The sequence below is a fragment of the Nycticebus coucang genome, chromosome 11 (assembly GCF_027406575.1).
Source record: "Nycticebus coucang isolate mNycCou1 chromosome 11, mNycCou1.pri, whole genome shotgun sequence".
In the NCBI taxonomy this organism is placed as follows: Eukaryota; Metazoa; Chordata; class Mammalia; order Primates; family Lorisidae; genus Nycticebus; species Nycticebus coucang.
This window is the reverse complement of record NC_069790.1, coordinates 75,767,313-75,793,653: the sequence shown is the minus strand read 5'-3', so window position 1 is coordinate 75,793,653 and position 26,341 is coordinate 75,767,313.

The window sequence follows — 26,341 nt, the reverse complement described above, 5'->3', positions numbered from 1 at the left end:
AGTTCCTTGTAGCTGTGGAACTGAGGTCCTGAGTGACTAGAGGTGACTTCCCTCTCTCTGTTCCTTGCCATGTGCCCTCCCCACAACACAGCAGCTTGCTTGTTCAAGGCCAATAGTCCCTTCTGCTTTGCACCTTCCCCTTCAGTCAAGGCGCTGACATTCTTTTAATGTGCTCACCAGATAATATCCCTTTTTATTAACTCAAAGTCAGTTGACATACTGTCAGGAGTGAAATACCATTACATTCATAGTCCTACCCAAACTCCAAAGGAGATTTTATAGGGTATGTACATCATGGAGTGGGAATCATTAGGGCTATTTGGGAATTTGTTTTGAGGCAGAGTCTCAAGCTGTCACCCTGAGTAGAGTGCTATGGCATCACAGCTCACAGTAACCTCCAACTCTTGGGCTTAAGCGATTCTCTTGCCTCAGCCTCCCAAGTAACTGGGATTACAGGCGCCCACCACGATGCCCGGCTAGCTATTTTGGAATTTTGTCTACCACATTTAGAGACTTATTAGAAAAGCAAATTCTAGGGACTTACCCCATATTTGCTTAATTGGAAACTCGGGGATGGAAATTAGTGATGTATGGACTTCACCAAGTCCTCCAGGTCATCCTAATTCAGGTTAACTTCTGAGAACCACTGCCTTAGAACTGTTAAATGAAATAGGAGTGCAAATACCTGAGAGCTAATCTTTACTCTCTGGGCCTAAGTATATCAAATAACTAAGCTAATCAAATAGCTCTCTGGGCCTCAGTATATTTACCTATAAATTGGCATTGTGAGCCATCCTTTTAATGATTTGCCATAACTGGCAGTAAGCTATTGGCTTACTGATTATTCTTTGGCCTTGCTCCAAGTTCCATTAACATCAGAGGTTGGGGAGCTCCCAGCTGTGTGCTGGAGCCTGCTCTTACCTATTGGGAGAAGCCAAGTGTTAAACATCCAGGACTATTATAAAGTGATTGTAAGCTTTGGTAGCTTAAAATTGGCCATGGTGGGAGTATTTGTACCATAAAATTGGTAAATGCTACGAATCAAGGGTCCCTTTCCCCCTGCACTTGGTTCTTAGTGTATCACTGCCTCGCAACACTGGGCAAAGACAGTCCTGTCTCTCAGCTAGGCTAGGAAAATACTCTGTATGGATATAGAAAATGCTTTTCCTTCTTATATTCTCTCAAAATTTTAAGGCGCACAACACAGAACTTCACTTGGGAGCTAAAAGATAATAGGGATGTCTTAGAAATGCATTTGGGGAGGGGGGAGGCTCGGCACTCGTGGCAAAGTGGTGATGGCGCCAGCCACATACCCTGAGGGTGGCAGGTTCAAACCTCATCCAGAACAGCTAAATAACAATGGCAACTGCAACAAAAAAATAGCCGGACATTGTGATGGGGGCCTGTAGTCCTAGCTACTTGGGAAGCGGAGGTGAGATAATTGCTTAAGCCCAATAGTTGGAGATTGCTGTGAGCTGTGACGCCATGGTACTCTACCAAGGGCGACATAGTAAGACTCTGTCTCAAAAAAAAAAGAAAGAAAGAAAGAAAGAAAAAGAAACGCATTTGGGGATGTGAAACTTGGAGATCTTCTTGGCTTCCTGGGGTAGTCTCTGAGAAGAACTTCAAGAACAAATACACTCGCTGGATAGTAGGTGATAATCGCCAAAGAAAATGATGTAATGACTTGTGCTCTCTTCAACCTTCCTTCAGGTTATACCTTTCAAATGTTTTTTTTTTTCCTTTTCCTTTTTTTGTTTTTTTGCAGCATATGGGGCCAGTGCCCTAGTTCTTTGAGCCACAGGTGCCGTCCTCTTTTCCTGTTTTGAGGTCTCTGGATTTAGGAGTTGAATTCTAGGCTGCAGGTGGAGTCACACACAGACACGCACACACACACACAGCCTATGTGGGCTCTGTATGCAGCACAGTGAGTAACAGCATGGCCCTAGGCACTCACAGCCCAAGTTCAAGTGATAGCTTTACCCCTTTCTATGTGCCTATCCTTAAACAGTTTACTCCACCTTTCTGTTCCTTTGATTCCTCATACATAAGATAGGAAATAGTTGATATTGCGATTATGCCTGATGAGAAAATTCAAATTTATTTTTACAAAAAAATTGAGCAGTATTGCTGTTTGGTTTACAGGAAACTCTAAGCAAATGCTGAAAATTGCACCCAGCTGAACGGAGCCCCAATGGCGTACACATGCCCACACCTGGTGTTAGAACGCTCCCTCCTAGCTCTGGTGCCCCCTTGACAGTAACTCACAGGCGGCCCCTCAGGCGCACTGCCCAACCCTTCCCTCTCTAATTCTCCATGCTTACTTTCAGACTATTTTGTACATTTCCTCTCTGTTCTCTGCTCTTTCTCTACCTTTTCTTCTCACTCTCTTGGTATCTCTTTTTTCCTTCTTCTTCACTCAGAGTGGCAAGCTGGAGCCGGTGGGCAGGTCAGCAGGAGCATAGGTGCTCACCCACAGGGAAGCCTCAGGTCTTTTCCAGGTAAAGCACCTTTTTGTCTTATAATAATAATTATGTATTTATGTCTGCTATCTCTTATAGTTAAAACTGTGCCATCAATTTTATTAGGTTTCTATCTTTTTAAAATGAGCCAAACCCTATTCTACCATGAAACCTATATTTTATTGCATGATTTTGCATAGAGCAGTGATTTTTAGGAACCACCATGCTGTGTTGTAGCAGAACTGGCTGTGCTATCAATAACTCTATCACAAGACTAATGATTGAGGGCGGCGCCTGTGGCTCAGTGAGTAGGGCGCCGCCCCATATGCTGAGTGTGGTGGGTTCAAACCCAGCCCCGGCCAAACTGCAACAAAATAATAGCCGGGCGTTGTGGCAGGCGCCTGTAGTCCCAGCTACTCAGGAGGCTGAGGCAGGAGAATCACCTAAGCCCAGGAGTTGGAGGTTGCTGTGAGCCGTGTGACGCCACGGCACTCTACCAGATGGCAATAAAGTGAAACTCTGTCTCTACAAAAAAAAAAAAGACTAATGATTGAGTTTATTTGTACAAAAGACTCAGGATAACACTTGACTGTACTAAGCGGCAAATTAGTAATGGCTATTTTTGCATTAAAAGAGCGGGATTACATTATTAATAAATAATCTCTGCCCAAACTGCAAACTCCAGGATTTCATACATTCTAGAGCCTAGATCCCCTCATTATACATGGGAAATGGGAGACTGCAGGGCTGCTCAAGGTCACACAGCTAGTTAATGAGGAGATGAGAAGACACAGGCAGCCCAGGCTCTCACCGTCTCTCCAAACCAGTGACCAACAGACTTAGGTAATAACTGAAAACTCATTGCAAAGTCATTAAGTATCTCTCAATTTCTAAGATACACATTAAGTATCTCTCAATTTCTAAGGTACACATTAAAGTATCCTGGTTATGGTAAACTGTGTCAGATGGAAGGACTCTAAGGCTCTGGGCTGCTTTTGCTATATAGAAAGTTATAGCCAGAAGGCAGATGTCTAGCCTATTCAAATTTCATTCTGAGGTCTAAGCACCATTCAATCTTTATGCCTGAAGGAAAAAAGACATACAAAGGTAAGGTCCAGTCATTGGCAGATGAATGCCTCAGGGGCAAAGAGAAATTCATTTTTATCTCCCTCATCACATTGTTATTTTTTCAATAGCAATTCCCTGAGCCTCCAACATTCACAAACACTTATGTCCATGGGTGGAGGGTTTTTTTTTTTTTTTTTTTGCTATATTGGTTATGGTTTACAAAGTACGCCTCCTAAAGAATATGTTTTAATTTGTAATAAAAGAGCCTGAAGAGCCACTGTCACCTAAATTTCCCCTAAACTCTTTTTAAACCCTGATTTTATATTGGGCCAAATGTAAAATATTAAGACATGAACCCTCCAAACAGTGTAATCATCACTTGACACTTGGATTATCATCGCTCTATAAATGGTGATGAGTTTTCATCTCCTATGGCTTGCTTCCCAGCTTGCCAGCTCTATAAAAACAAACGATTTTTAAACACATGATGGTTTAAAAAAGAATGGTAGGCTAATTAAATTTTATTCATTCTGTCACCTCTTTTAAGGATAAGGAACCAATAACAATAAGGACATCCTGCTAAATTTGTGTTTTTGTTTTCCAGCCCAGACTGTATTAAAATAATAGCAAACTGGTTTTTTAAAGCAGGGGTTTTCAAAGTGTGGTCCACAGCCCCTGGGAGTCCTTGCGACATTTTCTCAGAAGGACTGCATCATTAAAACTAGTTTCATAAAAACACTAAGATGTTATCTGCCTTTTGCTCAGTGTTGATATTTGCCTTATTCATATGAAAGCAAATTGCTGGCACTTTTGCACAAATCAAGGCAGTGGCACCAAATTAGTGTAATAGCCACTGTCTTCTTCACCATCATGCATGTGTGGTTAAGCAAAGAAAATCAAATCTCACTTAACAATGTCCCAGTGATGCAGTACAAATCATTACTTTTATAAAATATCTCTCTGTGAAATATGTCATTTTAATCTGTGTGAGAAGTGGGAAGCTCTCATGAAGCACAGAGTCCAGTGGTTGTCTCAATGTAAAGCAACAGTGCAGTTGTTGGAGGTGCAAACAGAACCAGCTACATTTTTTTTTCATGGAATACTTTAAATTAGAAAGAATAATACACAAAATATGCCTTCTTCACCTTTCAACAATGAACCAAATATACCTGCATAAGAAAAAAAAACTATAGATACTTGTTGCCAGTGATAAAATCTGAACTTTCCAGAGAAAAATTAGAATTTTCATGAGTTTATGTTTGCCACTATGAGCTTGACAGCTTATAAATACTTAAAGGTTTTTCTGATGATGGTAATGAGTGTGATTTTTAAAATATTATGAAGTGGAAAATGTCAAAATTTGGAAGATCTGCAAAATTTACTAAAATGTTATTTTCCGAGTGACTAATGTATGATGTTACAAACTCAGGAATGGATAAAAGATGATTCAAAACAGAAGCAAAGCAATGACTGTTAACGTGACAGAGGATGAGAAGTTTATTGATATGGTTTCAAATTCCACATGGTAGCCTTTAAGAACTTTCCATTTGTTGAGTTTTTCTGTAGTATCAAAGAATATCCACAATGATATCGTAAGATAATTAAAATAGCACCTTCTTTTCCAACTAAATCTGAAGCCAGATTTTCTTCTTTTTTTTTTTTTGTAGAGACAGGGTCTCACTTTATGGCCCTGGGTAGAGTGCCGTGGCCTCACACAGCTCACAGCAACCTCCAACTCCTGGGCTTAGGTGATTCTCTTGCCTCAGCCTCCTGAGTAGCTGGGACTACAGGCACCCGCCACAACGCCCGGCTATTTTTTGGTTGCAGTTTGGCCGGGGCTGGGTTTGAACCCGCCACCCTCGGTATATGGGGCCGGCGCCTTACCGACTGAGCCATAGGCGCCGCCCCAGATTTTCTTTATATACTTTAACTCACAGCATCACGTTGCCACAGATAGAAAGCAGAAGCAGAGATGGAAACCCAACTGTCTTCCATCATGACAGACATTGAAGAGATTTAGTAGAAACATCTAAAACTATGCCACTACGTTATTTTTATTTTAGAAAATATAGTTATTTTGTATAGCCATTGTGTCATTTATATTAACATGTAATAGATTTAATATTTCTTAAATGAATGTATAAATATTTTAAAAACATCTCAATATATATTTCTAGTCCAATACCTATTGACAGACACAATCTACAATCAATGTCCATCAATGGGATGCTATGCTAGATAATTTCAAACAACTTAACTGGTTTCTAAAACCCCCTTAATTGCACTAATGTACACAGCTATGATTTAACAATAAAAAAAGATAAATATGTTTGTATAACCATACATGTGTCAGTGTAATGAGAAATAAATATCAAAATGTTAATAATTAAAAAAATAAAAATAAATAAAACCAGAAAGTCTGAGAGACACTGTCTTAGAGCTCTGAACTGAATTTAAAGGCATGGTTTTCAAAGTGTGGCCCTTGAACCACTAGCTTTGGGATTATTAAAAATAATATGTATAAATATTTATAAAAATGGATATTTCTGGATTCCTTCTCACATTCTTGAAATGGACTCTCACAGCATGGATATGGGAAATCTTCCATATTTGTAAAGTTCCCAGTCATTCTGATATACATGTAGGATCCTGCCAGGGTCCTGGACTTCATGTCTGGATTGACTACAATTTATTAAAGACCTTGTGATTCTGTTAGCTTCTCAGAACCTCAGTTTTCCATATAGTAAATAGGACCCAGGGGTTCACTCCAATAATGGATTATTCAGAGAGCCTCAGATATAAGGCTTTCAAAACATCCCACATGTTGTCATTTCTTAAATTACATGTGTTAAAATAAATGGCTGAAGAACGTGTTGCAAGCAGTATCCTTAACTTTTAAAAATAGTCTTTTTAAAGATTTTTAAAAGTAGTCTGCTGATCTATTATCTATCAATTTCAAAAAACTCACAGTGGACATTTTTGTTATTAGTCCATATTAGCTGGGTTCTAAATCCAAAGTGCATCCTTTAAAAAACAATACCTGAAAAGAGAAACCAAAAGGAAAACATAAAAAAAGATAAATATAGACCAAAAAAAAAGAAGGCCCAGCTATAAAGTCAGATATAGAATGAATCTTAGGTGCCAAGGGGCCCCGAAAAATGAAAGTTTTTTAAAATGAGAGCTGATCCTCCCTGTCTGGGGGCTATGTATGGAAAGATGTACAATCCCTTTAATGTTCAACTAAGCCCCAAAGTCCAAAGCTCCATTTCTTCAAAACCCCCGAAGGCAAAGGCTGGCTTAGAGTTCCTAAAGCTTACTTGGAAGTCTTCCTTCAAGAGCTTTAAAATTAAATGTGAAAACCTTAAACCTTAAACCTAATCTGTTGCTCATACAAATATCCATTCAAGCAAATAAAGCTATGGTCAAACTGTATCCTCCCACCCTTCCTGGGAAATGGTGGGCCTGTCACTTTCTACATTCACTTCCAATAACAGATTTAATCTATCTAATAACTCCTAAGTTGTGAGGGACCCACCATACAACTTTTCTTTGTGCCCAAGATGCTGGTGTGTCATTCCAAGGCAAAGCATTTTCCCCTAAGTTAGCAGCCCCTTGATTTCCTACTCTGTTAACAGAGAATGTATATAATATATAAAATCCCAAGACCAGAGATGTTGGTGCGGATGTAGAGAAAAGGGAACACTTTTGCACTGCTGGTGGGAATGCAAATTAATACATTCCTTTTGTAAAGAGATATGGAGAACACTTAGAGATCTAAAAATAGATCTGCCATTCAATCCTGTAATCCCTCTAATGGGCATATGCCCAGAAGACCAAAAATCACATCATAACAAAGATATTCGTACCAGAATGTTTATTGCAGCCCAATTCATAATTGCTAAGTCATGGAAAAAGCCCAAATGCCCATCGATCCACGAATGGATTAATAAATTGTGGTATATGTACACCATGGAATATTATGCAGCCTTAAAGAAAGATGGAGACTTTACCTCTTTCATGTTTACGTGGATGGAGCTGGAACATATTCTTCTTAGTAAAGTATCTCAAGAATGGAAGAAAAAGTACCCAACGTACTCAGCCCTACTATGAAACTAATTTAGGGTTTTTACATGAAAGCAATAACCCAGTTACAACCTAAGAATAAGGGGAAGGGGGTTAGAGGGAAGGGGATTGGTGGGATTACACCAGCGGTGCATCTTACAAGGGTATATGTGAAACTTGGTAAATGTGGAATGTAAGTGTTTTGGCACAGTAACTGAGAGAATGCCAGGAAGGCTATGTTAACTAGTGTGATGAAAGTGTGTCAAACGGTCTGTGAAGTTAGTGAATGATGCCCCATGATCATGTCAATGTACACAGCTATGATTTATTAAAAAAAAAATATGTGGTCTGACAATTAAGTTCACAAACTGGCCACCATGGGCTTACATTAGCAGCACTGTACAAACAACTCAGAGAGGTTTCGTGACCTTGGTATGTCAATGTTTCACAGCTGTCTGACAGTGTCTTGCTGAGTGGCATTCATTATTGCTGTGTTTTTGTGTTGTTGTGAGACTGTCAGAGCTAGAATTAGAGTAATGAACAATTTCTTGTTAAACTCTGTAAGAGTGGAAGTAAAATCAGGAACATGTTAGTCCAAGTGTGTGGAGATAATGCCATGAAGAAAATGGCAGTGTACAAATGGATTAAATATTGTTTTCAGGGGAGAGAAAGCATCACTAATGAATAGAGTTCAGGGTGGCCAGTAATGAGCAAAATTGATGAAAACATTGCAAAAATTTATCAAATTGTATGTCAAAATCATCTGCTGACTCTGAGAAGTATAGCAGAGCAGAAAAACATTGATAGAGAAACAGGAAAATCTTAACTGAAAATCTTGGCACAAGAAAGGTCTGTCTAAAACAGTCCCAAGGGATCTCATTGGTGAATGAAAGCAGAGTTGAAGTCTGCCAAGACCTTATGGAGAAGCAAGAGGATGTTTGAACCATGTTATCACTGGTGATGAAACATGAGTTACCAATGTGACCCTGCAACAAAGCATCAAAGTGCACAACAGAAGTCAACCAATTCTCCATGACAAAAAATTTCCATCAGCTCAAATCAAAAGTCAAAATGATATTGCTAACCTTTTTTGATATCAGAGGAATTATTCATTATGAATTTGTCCCAACTGGATAAACAGTTAACCAAATTTACTATTTGGAAGTGCTGAAAAGGCTGCGTATGAAAAATGACCTGAACTTTCCACCAACTCATGGCTCTTGCATCATGACAAAGTACCAACTCACATGTCACTGTCTGTCATGGAATTTTTAGCCAGTAAACAAATAACAGTATTGGAATATTCTCCCTACTCACCTGATTTGGTCCTAATTACTTTTTTCTTTACCCAAAGATAAGGAAAAATTAAAAGATATTTTGATGCCATTCAGGACATCAATAGTTGACAATTTTAAATTGCACATGAACTTTATGGACACCCCGTATGGCCTCTGATGGCCATTTCAGAAAATGAGTTCGAAAATTGGTTTGAAGGATGGAGTAGGTGCTGCTGTCAGTTCATAGCTTCTGGAGGGGAGTAAGTGAAGGTGACTGTAGTGACACATAGCAGTGAAGTATATAGCACTTTTTCCAGATGAGTTCATGAACTTAATTCAGACTGTGTATTAATAGGTCACGCTTGTTGACTCTTTACATGTCAAATACTCAGTACTGCAGCAACACAGTACTACGACAATTCTACGAGGCAGGTACTATTGTATCTACAAGGAAACTGAGGCATGGAGAGATTGCATAATTTCCACAGCCCCACCCAGCTAGTAAGCAATTGCACCTGCATTCAGTCCTATGAGTGTATGATTCCAGAGCTCTCAAAAGATACCCTATTCCATTTCCTGACTCCAAGAAATGAGCAGTAGAACAACCACCCTGGGCTGGGGATGGGGCAGGGAGAAAGGAAAGGCTGTCCCTCAGTGAAGCCTTTAAAGGTGAATGATAGCCTTCAAATAACCATTCTTATAGTTAATAAAATCTCTAGATTTTATTTAAAATCTTACTTACCTTACTAATGTCTAGGTTAGTTTGCTGTTCACTTCATTTGAAAATGGTGGAAAAACTGCAAATTTGAGGACCATGGCAGTCAACGTTCCTGATTTCTCCTCCTCTCCCTCTTCTTTCTTGCTGTGTCCATTGGTCAGGATTCAGGGCAAGGTCCTGGGTAGGGATTTTGTAGGATGACCTAGAGCTATATGAAAACAAGGTTGACCTTTGAGCCAATTCCATGTTTACCAGGTAAGTCTTTGTTCTCCAGCACAACAGTAGCTCTTGCAGACAATATCTAAACAAAATCCTTTTTTTTTGCATTTGCATTTGCTGAGAGGAGTGGGGGTTTGAAGGAGCATCTGTGTCTGAAGGTATCACACTTTCAGGATTCACTGTAGGGACTGTTGCTGGATGCTCCAAAATCACAGCCTTTCTGATTTTTGTTGTTGTTCTTTTCTACCCTCAAACTTTCCAAGCCAAGATGGAAACTGTAGCTATTATCTACCCTCATCTTTCCTTTGTGGGTGAGTATCCTCCAGCTCTTTCCCCAGTGGAATCCTTTCTGATCTCTTATACATTTATTTGTTTTCAGTCCAGAGCTTGCTTAAGTCATTTGGGAGTTACATGATCTTTGACTAGTTGTACAGAATGGATGTGCTTAAAATTTCTTTAAAATTTTTAAGAAATATCTTTCTCGCTTGAGGGAATGTCAACAGCTAAAGAAAAGGGAGGAGGGAATGTAGAAGTCTAGAAGAGATGCATTAGTTTCTCAGGTCGGGGGGTATTTTCATTATTAAATTTCATTTCAGTGGAAAGAAAGAATATTTTGTAGATTGCTGGTCTGAATTTATGAGACAGTTGGATTATAGGCTATGTTAGGAGAGAAGGTCATTTACTTAATATCAAATGCTCACAGTCAGTGATCAAGGTTTCCCTTGTTGACATGGCTAAGGTGCTTAACAGCATTCTAAAATATTTGTACAGTTGTAATTTAATTTATTCAATAAAATAAATGGTACTTAAATGATAGTTTTGCATTTATTGCTATTTTTGATCCTCACAGCAGTGCCGTGTTCAGTAGGCATCACTAATAACCCTCAGAATATTAAAGAACTTTCTTGAAATTATGCAGCAAACAAGTGGAGGAGCCAAGATCTTGTTCCTTTCCAATAGTAGTAACATGAAGTGTTAAGCTTGCTTTTAACGAACATGCTGCCACTCAGCAGGCATTTACCATGCCACCCTTAAATTAAGTCATTACAAAAGTTTTTTTTAAAGAGATGAATAGGATCTTTAGGATCTTTACCCTAAAATTCCCAATTGAGACCTGTAAACCAAGCTCAACTATAACACATGTAATCCAAAGAAAATCAGTGCTGAATATGTATTTGAAGGTGACTGGGAGAAGTTGCTATTTCATGGAATGCTATTGTGAAATATAGTTTTATATGAATAGTCATCCTATAGTTTGTATTCTTTGTTAATTGACCTTAAACAGTAATAGATTTGTTTAGACACTGAAGTTTAGAATAAGATTATTTATAATTTAAAATCATTTAGGCCGGGCGCTGTGGCTCACCCCTGTAATCCCAGAACTCTGGGAGACCGAGGTGGGTGGATCGCCTGGGCTCACAAGTTCACGACCAGCTTGGGCTAGAGCAACACCCCATCTCTAAAAATAGCTGGGTGTTGTGGTGGCACTTGTAGTCCCAGCTCCTTGGGAGACTGAGGCAAGAGATCACTTGAGCCCAAGAGTCTGAGGTTGCTGTGAGCTATGATGCCACTGCACTCTACTGGGGGCAACAAAGCAAGACTCTGTCTCAAAAAAAATTTTTTTTTTCTTTCAAATGTTCCTTGTATCATTAATGTAGAGAAGAAAATGAAAATTTAACTCAGTTCTTTCCTTAATTGGAACAGATTCCAAGTGAGTTGAGCCCTAAGTTCGCCTTAAAAAAGTTTGAAATTTGGGTCTTCCTAGAGGCACGTAGAAATATCTTTCAAATGTTACCTAGTCTAATTGCTACCTTAGTGAGCAAGGACCATTAACTACTGATGTTTTAGCTTCTATACTTTGGTTGCAAGCAGAGCCATTTCATCAATTAACCTAGCACAGACCCTGCAGTTACTTTAGAATCTTTTGCCTCACATACTTCATAAGTTGTAACTACGCATTATCTCATCTCCATTTCCATAATCAAACATTACATACAACCTCTATATGCTACTTTTTCTCCTGTAAATTACTGCAGTTCCTGCTTTCACATCTTCCTGCAATAGTCTGTGGGGAGTACTTTGAAGGTGACTATAGTGATTTCAGCAATGAGGTATGACTGTCTCCAACAGGAGACAGCTTTTATGCAATGGGAACAGACCAAGATTTAGAGTTAACAGACTTGGATCAAAATTCTTCTGCCTGTCACTAGTGGTGTGATTACTTTAGATATTTGAGCCTCATCCATAGAAAGAGGATGATAATGACATTACTTGCTTTGCCAGGTTTTTGTGAGGATTAAGTAAGATAACTATATAACCCAACATGATATCTGGCATAGACAACCAACCAATGTTAGTTTTATTCCTATATCCTTCATCAGGCTTCTTATTACCTACTAAGTCAGATTCTAGCCTTAGTCATCAGTGACCGAGTCCCCTGGTCTTCTCTTCCATCTTCACATTCACCACCAGCCTCTCAGATAATCACCACACTGACTTCTGTGCTCACGGGAGCCTCCTAATCTGGAGTACCTTCCCTTTCTCTCTGGCCCTCTCATTCGTCTCCAGCTCAGAGTAACTCATCCAAGAAATCTTCCTGATTAAATTGGCAGTGGCATGTTTATTGGCTCATATTTCTACTGACTTTAAAGTTAACCATGCTGCTTTGTATGGAATGAATTCACAGAATGTGGAATGTATCTCTTGCCTGTTCTTTCATTCTATAACATACACCTGGTGATCAAGTGGCAAGGAAAATATATTAATCAAATCTGTTTCTGCTAGCTCAAACTATTCTGTGAGTAAAGTAAAAGGCACAGAAAGACCCTATGATGAGATCCTGATAAAAAGACAAGTTGTTATTTCTGTGCGCTCAACTTGAAGCAGCAGTGATTTTTAATTGATGAAAATACTTGTTAGGATTGCAATCAGTGTAACCTGGCTTATTGTACTCTCAATGAATCCCCAACAATAAAAAAGAAAAAAAAAAGAAAATACTTGTTAGGATTTATTGATAAAAAATGATGACCCTTAAAAAAAAATAAACTTTGCCCAGAGAAGTAGCCCTAACATCATGGCAGAATTTCACTGAGTGCTGAACCACTACTGTCCCCTACAGCCCATCCAAGATATATCAGGGCACAGTACAAAATGTTCTCTGTGACACTCTCAGGAAAAGCTTTTATTGCCATCTTATAAGGGCACATGTGAAACTTAGTAAATGTAGAATATAAATGTCTTAACACAATAACTAAGAAAATGCCAGGAAGGCTATGTTAACCAGTGTGATGAAAATGTGTCAAACGGTCTATAAAACCAGTGTATGGTGCCCCATGATCGCATTAATGTACACAGCTATGATTTAACAACAAAAAAAAAAAAAAGAAAGAAAGAAAGAAAGAAAAAATATATTTCCAGAAGATCTGTTGATTGCCTACCCAGACTCTCACCCTTCTTCCTCCTTCAGAGTAGAACTCTGATTTTATGCAGGCATCCAGAAAATGCATCTGACCCCAACTCTAGTCCTTGGGTGGGCTCTGACTAGTCTCTGGCTAGGCAGTGAGATGGAAAGATATGGGACCTGGCCAGGAATGGTGGCTCACGCTTAAAATCCTAGCACTCTGGGAGGCAAGACAGGAGGATAGCTTGAGGTCAGGCTTTAGAGATCAGCCCAAGAAAGAGTGAAAACAGAAAAAAATAGCTGGGCATTGTGGTGGGCACCTGTATTCTCAACTACTCAGGAGGCTGAGGCAGGAGGATTTATTGAGCACAGAAGTTTGAGGAGGTTGCTGTGAGCTAAGGCCACAGCATTCTAGCCTAGGTCACTCTGTCTTTAAAAAAAAGGATAGGGCACCTGGACTTCACTGAGCTCCTAAATCAGCCAACCCAGAAGCCACGCTGGATTTTTTATCATATGAGATAATGTATTTTATTAGTGCTTGAGTCAATTTTAAAGCATTCTAAGTGGTAACACTATTTAAAATGGAAACAAATGGATATAATACTAAATCTTTATGATTTTGTTGATTGCTAAGCTTAAGGATGTTATACAAGTATACATTCTTAGATGGCACACTTCCTAAGAACATTCTCTCAGTCCATCTGTGGAAAATGGAACATGTCTATTCAGGTTCAAGTTCTTTTTATGCTCTTTAGATTCTTATAAAAGAGCTTCTTGATGTTGAAGGCCATGTAGAAACTAGGAAGCCAACATATAATTCCTGAATTCAAGTACTAGACATCTCGGAGCTCATGGTCACAAACTTCTTTCCCCAAAGCTTTGTTTCTGCTTAAAAATACATCCTTAAGTGCAACCACTATGGAAAACAGCAGGCAGGTGCCTCAAAAAACTTAACTGGGATGGAACTAAAGAATGTTATGATAAGTGAAATAAGCCAAGCACAGAAAGACAAATCTCACATATTCTCACTGTACATGGGAGCTAAATGTTACAACAATTGATTTCATGGACTCAGAGAGTAGAGTGATGGTTACCAGAGACTGGGAAGGGAAACAAGGATGGAGGCATAATGTAGGGATAGTTAATACACGCAAAAATAGTTAGATAGAATGAACAATAGCTCAGCAAAGTAACTACAATCAATAATAAGTTATGATATTCATTAAAATAACTAAAAGAGTGGAACTATAACATTCTTAACACAAAGAAATGAAAAATGCCTGAAGTGATAGATACCCCAATTACCTTGATTTGAATATTACACATTGTATGCCTGTATCAAAATAACACATATACCCTATAACTACGGAGGGTGCAAAAAAAACTATATACAATTTAGAAAAGAAAAAATGTATTAAAAATGCAATACTCAATATATACCGATGATATTGTATTATGTATCTCTTGTAATTTTAGAAGTCAAATGTGACTTGAGTATTATAATTTTAATACAGATTTTTTTTATTTTCTTTTTCTTTTTTTTTTTTTAGATTTTTTTCCTTTCTTAAAATGTATATACATTTTTTGGCACCTTCTGGATATACAGCTATTATAATTAAAAATTAAAAATATAATCTCAAATAAAACCAGATCATCAGGGTTATTTTTACTGAATTGCTTATTGGTGTGATGTCATCACTATAATATTTAGATGCTGTCTTTTTTGATAGGACTACAGAATTATTCACAAGAATACTTAAATTTCGTGTTTTTATTTAAATGGCATTTTAGGAAACTAATTAATATAAGCATATTCTGGAACATTTGCATCTTGTAATTGAAACCAGCCCACAGTCTCACTGCCTGAGTTCATGTCTGAGCTTCCAAGAGAGTTGATGCCAAGAGATACTTCTTGAATTGTGCCAGGTAATGAGGAAACAGCATTGGCGGGCTTGATACATTGACAATGTCTTCTCACCAAGGAAGGCCAAACGGTATCTCAACAGGCCATATGAACTAGGTGTCTCTGTAGTCTAATTAGAGAAGAATGGAGGGAGAATTGAGTCATCAAACTGGAGCGTGCCAGACTTAAATGAACTTTTATCTCAGTGCTCCATACTGATGTTGCAAGCAGAAATTAGTTTCAAACAACATTTGTCATATAAAATTAGCTTGGCTTATTTTTTTGCAGCTTTGTTTATATGTAGTCAACTTGTTTCATACAGGTGAATATATAAAAGCCAGAAGCACATAGAGGTTATACCTTGTTTATCTAAGCAGACATTTAATAACATTTCAGCTTTATCTCTTACCAGGTGCATAATCTTAGGCAAATTATGTACATTTTTGTTCCCTTGTTTCCTAATCCATAAAGAGGAGGTAATAGTATTATCTGTTTAATTAGATTTTTCAGGATTAAATTATTTAATATATGTAATAATTTCAGAAAAATACCTAGAATTATAGTAAGCCCTCAGTTATATCTACTCTAACTACTGCTATACTTTTACTTCTATTACAAGTAGAATAATAGAACATTCAAGGTTCATCAGGATTTTTTTTCTTTTACAAGAATATACGAGAGTTTGATGTCTTCCTTTTCTCTGTCCCTGCTACATGTAGAGCTTAACACCAAATCTGTGGCCCAGCAATAGCAAGAGTGGGGTTATAATAACGTATCATGTTTTGGCCTTACTCTTGGCTCCATTAATGTCCTACCCATATTTTTCTTTCTTCCCAGCTCACATTTTTAACTTATCAGTTTTGTTGCACTTCGTGTGCTTTTTTTTTGTTTTGCAGTTTTTGGCCAGGGCTGGGTTTGAACCTGCCACCTGCAGCATATGGGACCAGCGCCCTACTCCTTTGAGCCACAGGCGCCACTCCTTTGTGAGTCTTTTTAAGCTATCTTGAGTTCATTTTAGAACAGAAGGTATTGTCCATAAAAATCAATAAAAATACATATTCACTCTTAGACTGTGTGAAAGTAGGGAATTTAGTAGACAGTAATTCTCCCTGGGATATATTACCACATACAGGAAGGAACTCAGAACTCATTTCCTGGACTGTGAGATATGTTCTCAGGAGTAGGATTATAATATAATTGACCACAATTATCTTCTGTCCCTTCCATGAATGTTGCAAGTGTTTAGTCCTTTCTGTACAAAGCTCTGATGTAGTATATTCTTTTCATTTTTTTTAAACGCTCTCACAATGAGTTCATTTAGGAGACTCAATGTTTGTCTATGTTTTTAAATTTATATTTCTAAGTTTTTGATGATGTCTTTTTCTGGAGAAGGCAATACAGCCATTTAGGGGGGAAATGCTGTGATGCAGGTTCAGAAGAACAGAATATTATTCATGATAACAGTTAAGTAATTTCCATTTCCTGATCTTTCTGCTCCATTTTCTAGGCCAGATTTCAACCTCAAACATTTTGTACTGACATAAATGAATACCCTGTAGGAGATTTTTTGCTGCCTATTATAATTTGTTAAGTGAGATGGGAAATAACATGAGTCATCAAGTGTTGAAGTTTGCTACTTATAGTCCTTGGGAGAAAAAAAAACCTATCAGTGTATCCAGAACTATTTCGCTTTTAAAGTAATTATCACTTCATGTTAGGAGTTGAGATGAGAGAAAAAGGAAGTGATAATTTCACTTGTAAGTGTCATCCATATCCATAAGGATAATTACACTCCAATTAAAATTAAAATTCTCTACTCAACCTGACAGTCAATTCTCATTTCATTTAATTTTTTTCCTCCAAGTGTATTTGATGTGTGATTTATTAAGACAAAGTAAGGAAAAAAATTGAACTTCAGAACCTCCGAGTAGTAACTTTAAGGTGTTTCTTTGTGCTCCCCTACATCCAACCAATTCAGATATTACAGCCTTGACTTACGTAAGTAAAGGATTTCTTCTTTTATTAATTATTGTAATTTCTCCATAATGACAGAATCTTTATTCTCTCAATATTACCGTCTGTTGCTTTACGTGATCAAGGTCTACCTTCTGTTGGCAGCATAAACTTAGACAGCTATAAATGGCTTTTCCTGATGTGCTCGTATAGAACAATCACCAACTTTACTTTTCCTTGAGACTGATACACAGGAAAAAATTTTGACAAATAGAGATTTGTGGTTCTTTCTGATCTGTGAATCAGCCTGATACAAAAAATGACACGTACTGAGGTGATACGAACAGTATTACTAGATATGTTTGATATGTTTACCAACCTCTTACCTCCACATTTCACGGATTATTATAATTTTCCTTGAAATCCTGACAGCAAAACTTTTAAGTTTAAGAACTGAAGTTATTATAAAATCAGCACATTATACCCCATAAATGCATTAATGTACACAGTTATGGTTTAATAAAAAAAGTTGTTAAGACAAAAAAAAAAAGAGTCCATGAAAGTATTTGAGCAAAGAAAACGATCTGTTTTATTTTTTTGTTATAAAAACATTTTACCTAAAAAAAAAAAAAAAAAGGAAAAGAAAACAATTTTGAGTAGGAGACCTAGTTAATGGTTCTATATGGCATGTGTTGAGGAGTTCCTTTTTAACTGGCCTGATGATCTTTTTAAAATAGTCTCCTTCCCAGATAAAAAGTTCAGAGTCATTCCTTAAAGGTGATATAGTCAAGTTAATCACAATGTGTCTGGGAGATGCTTGTATTCAGTACTAATCTGAAAACAGATCAACTACAGGCCTACACAGGCGGAAAACACAAATTTGGGGGGAGGCAGAGGCTGGTTAAGTTCCTACCTACTGGGGACAGTGAAGGGGTAGCTGACACACTTTCTGGGTGAAGGACTCAACTACAACTCAGACTTTGGACTTTACCTTACAAATGCAAATGATATGACCTAATTGTATGAACCTGAAAAAAAATTTTAAATAGTCTTTGAATGATGATTTTAAGCTGCTTTTAATAATTGGCTTTAGTTTACCAGATTTCATAAAATGAATACATTTTCCTTGTTCAAACACAAATTCAAGCAAGACAAAATAAAGAAAAAAGCTTCATTGTCTTATTCAGACTAAAATTCAATTCTATTCCTGTGTATCGTCCAGAAATTTTCTTTGCATATGCAAGCATTTACTTTCAGATTTTTCAAGTATGACAATTTTCTATCTATTTATCTATCTACTATCTATCTATTACATCTATCTGGGAAAGAATAATGGTGTTTTCTCTATACTTTCCTTTTTTATTTTACTCCCAGGAAAAACCAATATGAATATTAATAGCATTCTTAAGATTCCAATAAAAACAAATAATATTTTTTCCTGATTTTTAAAATTGAGAGAATATGCTATACATCATTTGATAATTGTCTTCTTTTTTTTAACTTATTTATTTTTATTGTTAAATCATAGCTGTGTACATTAGTGCAATCAAGGGGTACAATGTGCTGGTTTCATATACAATCTGAAATATTCTCATCAAACTGTTCAACGTAGCCTTCATGGCATTTTTTTAGTTACTGTATGTAGGCATTTGTATTCTGCATTTAGTAAGTTTCGCCTGTACCCATTCTAAGATGCACCGTAGATGCGGCCTCACCCATTACCCTCCCTCCACCTTGATAAACAATACGCAGACTCCCTTTTTATTTTATTTTATTTTATTTTATTTTATTTTATTTTATTTTATTTTGTAGAGACAGAGTTTTCACTTTATGGCCCTGGGTAGAGTGCTGTGGCATCACACAGCTCACAGCAACCTCCAACTCCTGGGCTTAAGCAATTCTCTTGCCTCAGCCTCCCAAGCAGCTGGGACTACAGGCGCCCGCCACAACGCCCAGCTATTTTTTTTGTTGCACTTGGGCCGGGGCCGGGTTTGAACCTGCCACCCTCGGTATATGGGGCTGGCGCCTTACCGACTGAGCCACAGGTGCCGCCCCGCAGACTCCCTTTTAAAATAAAGACATTGATATGAGGACAATTAATGACAATTAAGGTTATGGGGCGGGGAGCAGAAAGAGGGATGGAGGGAGGGGGGTGGGGCCTTAGTGTGTGTAACACTTTATGGGGGCAAGACATGATTGCAAGAGGGACTTTACCTAACAATTGTAATGAGTGTAACTGGCTTATTGTATCCTCAATGAATCTCCAACAATAAAAAAAAAAAAAGAAAGAAAGGAATACAGAAGGAGTAAAAAGCATCGGAGCTTCTAGCAGAGGGAAAGACCCAAGTCAGAAGACCCTATGTGGGTCCTTTGTCTATATGTATAATGTTATAACATACTTTTCTTTTCATTTATGAGTGCAACTTCTTCATATATTTAAATAGCCTTTGGAAGCCATAGGAATTATAGATAAATTTAATTAGCCACCAGGAGCCTATAAATGACAATAATTATAGTGAATTGTAATCCTAAAGTTGCTTTCTAATAATGAAACTGTAAAATGTACGCATGATGTGTGTAAGCAGTCTTGTCTCAATAAAGTAGAACGAGGGATGACACAGAGAAAAAAATAAATAAATAAAATAAAATAAAGACATTGGCCAGATGCAGTGGCTCACTTCTGTAATCCTTGGGAGACCAATCTTTGGGAGACCAAGACAGGAGTATTGCTTGAAGTTAGGCTTTCAAAATCATCCAGGGCAGCATAGCAAGACCCCATTTCTAAAAAAAATTACCAAAGTGTAGAAGTGCATGCCTGCAGTACTTGGTACTTGGGAGATTGGATTATGAGGATCAGTTGAGCCCAGGAGTTGGCACTTGCAGTCAGCTATGATCATGCCGCTGCACTGGTGACAGAGAGACTTGTCTCTCAAAAAGAAAAAAAAAAGATAAAGCTTACTCTTTTCTTTTTAACCACTACATAATACTCGTTAGAATGGATATAACATTATTAATTGCCACTATAATAATGTAATATTTATTACAATGTAGTTATAAATATACTTATACTATAGTCTTACTTCAATGATATAGATTTGCAAAAGTGAAATATATTTATTTTTTGAGACAGAGTCTTACTCTGTCATCCTAGATAGAATGCCACAGTGTCATAGCTCACAGAAACCTCAAACTCTTGGGCTCAAGCAATCCTCTTGCTCAGCCTCCTGAGTAGCTGGGACTACAGGCACCCACAATAACACCTGGCTAGTTTTTCTGTTTTTAGTAAAGACAGGTCTCGCTGTTGCTCATGCTGGTCTCAAACTCCTGAACTCAGGCTGTCCACCTACGTTGGCCACCCAGAGTGCTAGAATTATAGGCATCAGCCACAGTGCCTCTTAGAAATCTCACTGGCCCAGAAGTGAGATTTCTAAGTAAAAGTATATGTGTATTGCATATCAGCAATATGGCCATATTTTAGCAATGTGGCCATTCTTCCTCAAATATCCACCAGATATTTGGTGGATATTTGGGTGTGACTGTTTCCCCACATCCTTTACAGCATGGAATTTCGTCAATCTTTGTACTTTTCCTACTGATTTTATTGTATTCGCCTAATAGGGGACCTTTTTTTTATGATTACTGGCCTGTTGAATTTCCTCTTTGGTAAGTTAATCATTTGTATCTTTGTCAATGTTTCTATGGTTGCTTGTCTTTCATTAGTATTAATTTGTAGAATTCATTGTGTATGAGTGGTTATAATTGGTGGTCATATATGTTGCATATATACTTTCCTAGTCCATGAATGGTGTGAGAGGCACCTCTTTGTAGGGCTCAGTTTCTGGAGCCAGACTGTCTTAGGTTCAGATTCAGGTTTGCTATTTATTGGTGTATGACTTGAGCCTATAGACTCATCATCTGAAGTACAGGGGTTAAAATATTACCAAGTGCATAGAATGGGATGAGGATTAAAGGAGTCAATAAATGTAAAACATGTAGAATAGCATCTGAGACAGAGTAATCTAATAGTTTTCTGTTTGCTAGTATTATTTCTGTAATATATTTTGCTCTAAAAGCCTTTTAAATTGTTACATGGAATCCATGTTTATTAGTTTACCCAATGACTCCTAAATTTTCCTGATTTGCTTATGAAGACGTCCTCTGTCCCATGATTATGCAAAGTAATAACTTTTTTTTCTTTTAAATTTAAGTCCAGGCCAGGCAAGGTGGCTCACAGCTGTTATCCTAGCACTTTGGGTGGCTGAGGTGCGAGGATTGCTTGAGGCCAGGAGTCCAGTCTGAGGAAAGGGCAACCCTCATCTCCACAAAATATAGAAAAATCAGCCAGGTCATGGTGGTGTCATCTCTGATCCCAAATACTCAGGAGGCTGAGACAGGAGGATGGCTTGTGCCCAGGAGTTTGAGGTTGCACTAAGGTCTGATCATGCCTCTGCACTCTACTCCAGTGTCAAAGTGAAACCCCGTCTTAAAAGAAGTATTTCTATATAACTAGTAAGGTGGAGAATGAACTTCAGATTTTTTTCTACATGACTAGTCTACTATATTTGCATTAGATATTAAATAAACCTACTTTTCCCTATTATTTATCAAGCTCCCATATATACTTGGTTTTCTTCGACTCTCTGTTGTTGTTCCACTATTTTATTGTCTGTTTCTGCTATTTTTATTTTCCTTATGGTAGGATTCAAGTAGCTTTAAAAGCTGATAAGTCTAGTCCCCTATCAAGATTTTCTTCAGTCTTCTTGGCTATTCTCAGAAGCTTTCCATTGACCTTTAAATGTTACTCAGCTTCAAATTATGTACATTTGAATTGAATTAATTTACATGTTAATTTTGGAAGGGTATTGTTTTATGATGTTAAAGCTCTTCATTCAACATCAGAGTATATCACTCATTTTGTCCAAGTCCTGACTTGTTTTATTTAGCACAATTTTATATTTTTCTTCATGTATATTATGTCATAATTATTGCTATTATGAATGATACTTCTATTGCTATTGGTTAGTAATATGTTATTCTATTCTATTAGTTGTTGCTAGTATAATGAGAAACTAGGCTGGACATAGTGGTTCATATCCATAATCCTGGCACTGGGGAGACAAGGTGATGGGATCAACTGAAGACAGGGGTTTGAGGTTGCAGTGAGCTATACTTGTGCCACTAGCCTGGGCAGCTTAGTGAGAACTTGTCTCAGAAAAAAAAGGGAAACTGAAGAGTTTTGTATATTATTTCAAATTTACTTCACATCCATTTTTTATATCATTAATTTATTAAGCTACTCTTTTGGGGTTTCTATGTATAATCTCATCCTAAAAAGAACAATAGTTTTGTTTATCATCTTCCAGTTTTTATATGAATTATTTTATTTATTTATTTATTTTTTGAGACAGAGTCTCACTATGTCACCCTCAGTAGAGTGCTGTGGTGTAACAGCTCACAGCAACTCAAATTCTTGGGCGTAAGCGATTCCCTTGCCTCAGCCTCCCAAGTAGCTGGGTCTACAGGTGCCCGCCACAATGCCCGGCTATTTTTTTTTGTAATTGTTGTCATTGTTCTTTAGCAGGCCCAGGCCGGGTTCAACACCACCAGCCCTGGTGTATGCAGCTGACACCTTAACCACTGAGCTATGAGCACTGAGCCTATTTCATTTTCTTGTTCAGTGCATTAACTCTAAAACGATGTTAATCATAATGTTGATGTAGGCTTTCTGCCTTGTTCCTGATTTTAATAGAAATGATTTTAGCATTTTCCTGTTTATTTTGATGCTGGCTTTTAATTTTGTTTATGGCAAATAGTCTCTACATATTTTAATTCTACTTCTATTTTATTTGGAGATTTCTAAAGTTAGAAATATAAAATGAATTTTTATAACTCCCATTTTGTATACTATTATTATAGTCATAGCAATATTCTTTATTTTTTTTTTTTTTTGTAGCAGAGTCTCACTTTATGGCCCTCAGTAGAGTGCTGTGGCATCACACAGCTCACAGCAACCTCCAACTCCTGGGCTTAAGCGATTCTCTTGCCTCAGCCTCCGGAGTAGCTGGGACTACAGGCGCCCCGCCACAACGTCCAGCTATTTTTTTGTTTCAGTTCAGCCAGGGCCGGGTTTGAACCTGCCACCCTCAGTATATGGGGCGGGTGCCCTACCGACTGAGCCACAGCCGCCACCCACCAATATTCATTTTTGTACTCAATTTGTTGGTGTAATAAATTATCTCAAAAAACTGCTTAACATTAACTATCCTTGCATATTTAGGGTAAAGTCAAATTGTTTATTTGAGTTCATTTACTGCGGATTAGACTGATAATATTTTATTTAAAATTCTGTATCTATGTTTAAAAGCAAATCGATTTGTAAGTTTCTTATTTGTACAACCCATTAAGTTTTATTAATAAGTTGTTGCTAGCTGCATAAAATGGAAATTAATGTATGTTCTATAAGCTAGAGTACATCAAGTAACATGAATGGTCAGTTTTTTAGGACTAGATATATCTGTAAAACCTGAGCCTGTAGTTTTTCTTAAAGGTATATCTTTAGTTATCTTCTATAATTACTCATCTGTTTAGGTTTTCATTTTTTTCTCAGAGATAATTTTGCTAAGTTATATTTTTGGGGAAAAATTACCATTTCCTCTAGATTTTCAGTTTTATTTCCACAAAGTTGCATGTATTTTCTCAACAATTTCCATAATCTCTCCTATATCTATAGTTAAATTTCTTTAATTTTAAAAATATGAATATTTTGCTTTCTTTCTCTTAATCAGGCTTACCTTTTTCATTTTTTTTTCTTTTTTAAAAGAATCTGCTTTGGTTTCAGATTGCTTTTCAGAAAGGAGTTAATTGCAGTGAAAAGGTGAGACAGAGGCATGTGAAAGCAACTACACAGAGCAGGGAGAGGACGGCTGCCTCTCAGCTCTCTCTGTTTCACCTGTAATTGGGACTTCGGGGTTAGATAAAGTCATTGCTTCCTGGCTGTCAGATTGTCAAAGGCAGTGTGGCACAGTGCTGGGATGGCAACCCTAATAGATGGGAAGCTGCTGCCTGCCTCTCTGTGTTGAGAGAGATACTGAAACCATGTTTTTTGACAATAGATTTAGTTATGAGATTTGAGTTCACATTTTGGCCATCTAGTAGCTGTCCCTGGCACAGGTGGGCACTCAACCAATAATTATTTGAATGAAGGAATCTCTACTGAGTGCTCTTAAACTCCCTGAGCCTCCACCATCTGCATTTATAGAATGAAATGGTAATAACCAGTCCCAGGACTTTATCGTAAGGATTAAATAAAACTAAGGCTTGTGCATGCAGATGTTTTCTCAGTTACAGAATGCTATGTAAATGTAAACATTACGTCCTGAACCTGAACTAAAATTAGACTCTTGGTCTGCCAAGTCATCTACTGAGCACCATTTGTGTTTCTGTTTTTCTGACCCTTATTTAATAGTTTATCATTCGTCAGATCTGTTTCATCAGATAAATTTAATTTGTATAGGATTTTCCTATGACAGTGTGGCTTCCTCAGCACCTGAACTTCAACTTATTGTATTTTTTAAAAATTTACTAATTAAATCAACAACATATCTGATTATAAAAAACATGTGTTGATCTAATCTAACATAGTCTACTCTCATTTGAGCTCTGAAAATTTTATCTGCTAGGATAACAAGGAAAATTATTATGATCATTGAGTCTTTGAAATGTGACTTTCTCTTCCTTAAGTTCAGATTTCCTTGTTTGTAGCTGATGTCACCAAAAAGAAAAATCACCATTTTGCCTTAAAGCTATCCAAAGAATACTAGCAATTAGATGCCTACAATGACTATCGCAAAATAAATAGCTCCAAGCCAAGAAATCATGCCCTTTTTCATCAATAGTAAGTACTAGCTATTGTAATCACTAAGCCAGGGCTTTAAAAAATCTTTGAGGATTTATATTTGACTTTTTCTCTTAAAGAATCATTCATACATGTTCACTTTAAACTTCAGTGAACTAGTAGCTTTGTACACGCGTGTCCAGGTTAGCATGAGAAAGCAAACACACAGAGAGGGGAGAGGGCAGATGTCCCGTCAAGATTAGCCATTCACATAAAATATTAGCAAAACTCAATGTGTGGTAGATAAAAGAAGCCTCATGTTACTTTCAAGATATTAGATCTTAGCTTGGGCTCAGTTTATCCTTGAGTGGAGCACTGTTATACTGAAGGTCATTCTGAGGTCAACATTATTTTTCAATAGTAACACTCTTCACGGGCCTCTCTTAAGCTGGCAGTTGTCACTTTCTTCTCTTTTTTTCTTTTCCTTTGACCTGGAAATCACAGGGCAGGCCATTGATGCCAAACCTTTATCAGGCCTCCTTAGAGTTAAAGCTATGACTCATTCTCAAATTTGGAAAAAGGGAGCTCAATGATTAACAGAAACCGGGAGAAGGTCAGTAGCAGATGCCCATAACTGAATTCCCAGAAAGTGCTGGTTATTGACTTACAAAGTTAAGGGGCTTAGCATCAGCAAAGCAAGGCTCTTGACCTCACATCACTCACCAGCTTCTGTCACCCTGGGTATGGATCAGCTGGTCCACCCAGGTCAGAGAGCATGGATCCCTTAGGGAGAGGGGCTGTCCTCTGCATGTGGGATTCCCTGGCCTTGGGCCTTCTGACTGGGAAATATTCTCACCTCTCCTCCTGTGGAGCCTCAGAGCTGCCCTGTTCTTTGGGAAAACACTCTCAGACACTATATTTTATTTATTTTTTCTTAGGCACTTTAAATGGCTCTCCCACTTGAAGGACTGGTGCAAACTAAAATAGGCTGTATGTTCATGAGAGGAGAGTTAGGAAATCTACCATTACATTACATATGTAACATTTGATAATCTCAAGTATGTGAATATTTAACTCTGGTGCAATATGCGAGAGCCATACATAAGAGAATAAAATGTAGCCTCTTTGCCAGCTTTCTCAGTCTGTGACGCCCCAAACTGAACCGAGAGCACAATTACAAATATCTTTGGCTGGGTTTATAAGTCAAGGCAAATTTTTTTTTTTTTTGAAAAAGCAAATAGTTTTGAAAAGGCAAATAGTTAACAGTTTCTTAAAGTTAAGTTTTAAATTGTTAGAAAAGGGAAGGAGGAGATTTTTATGATCATCAATGTTTGTAAAATACTTTAATAAAGCCTATATTATAAAACTATTATATAAACTTAAATGAGTAAAATTTTAAAGTTGTGAACTCACTTTGCAGGCAGTTTTATGAAGTAAACTAAATT